This window comes from Populus euphratica, unplaced genomic scaffold (assembly GCF_000495115.2).
Source record: "Populus euphratica unplaced genomic scaffold, PopEup_1.0 scaffold136.1, whole genome shotgun sequence".
NCBI classification, from domain to species: domain Eukaryota; kingdom Viridiplantae; phylum Streptophyta; class Magnoliopsida; order Malpighiales; family Salicaceae; genus Populus; species Populus euphratica.
In genome coordinates, this window is record NW_011500002.1 from 120,658 (window position 1) to 120,863 (window position 206).

Sequence of the window (206 nt, forward strand, 5' to 3'; positions counted from 1 at the left end):
TTTTCCTTGCTTAATTCTTTTTCTTGTTTTTGTCATGTATGACTTTGAGAGTTATGATGTAACTAGAAGAACAAGGAAGGTGGTTACCACCTTACGTAATGTTATTAATGATGATATCAACACTATTCATAAATTGAGTTTTATGTTGCCTGATTAGTACTTAAAAGTGCATTTTTATCATGGTTTTATATCATCATTTTGCACTT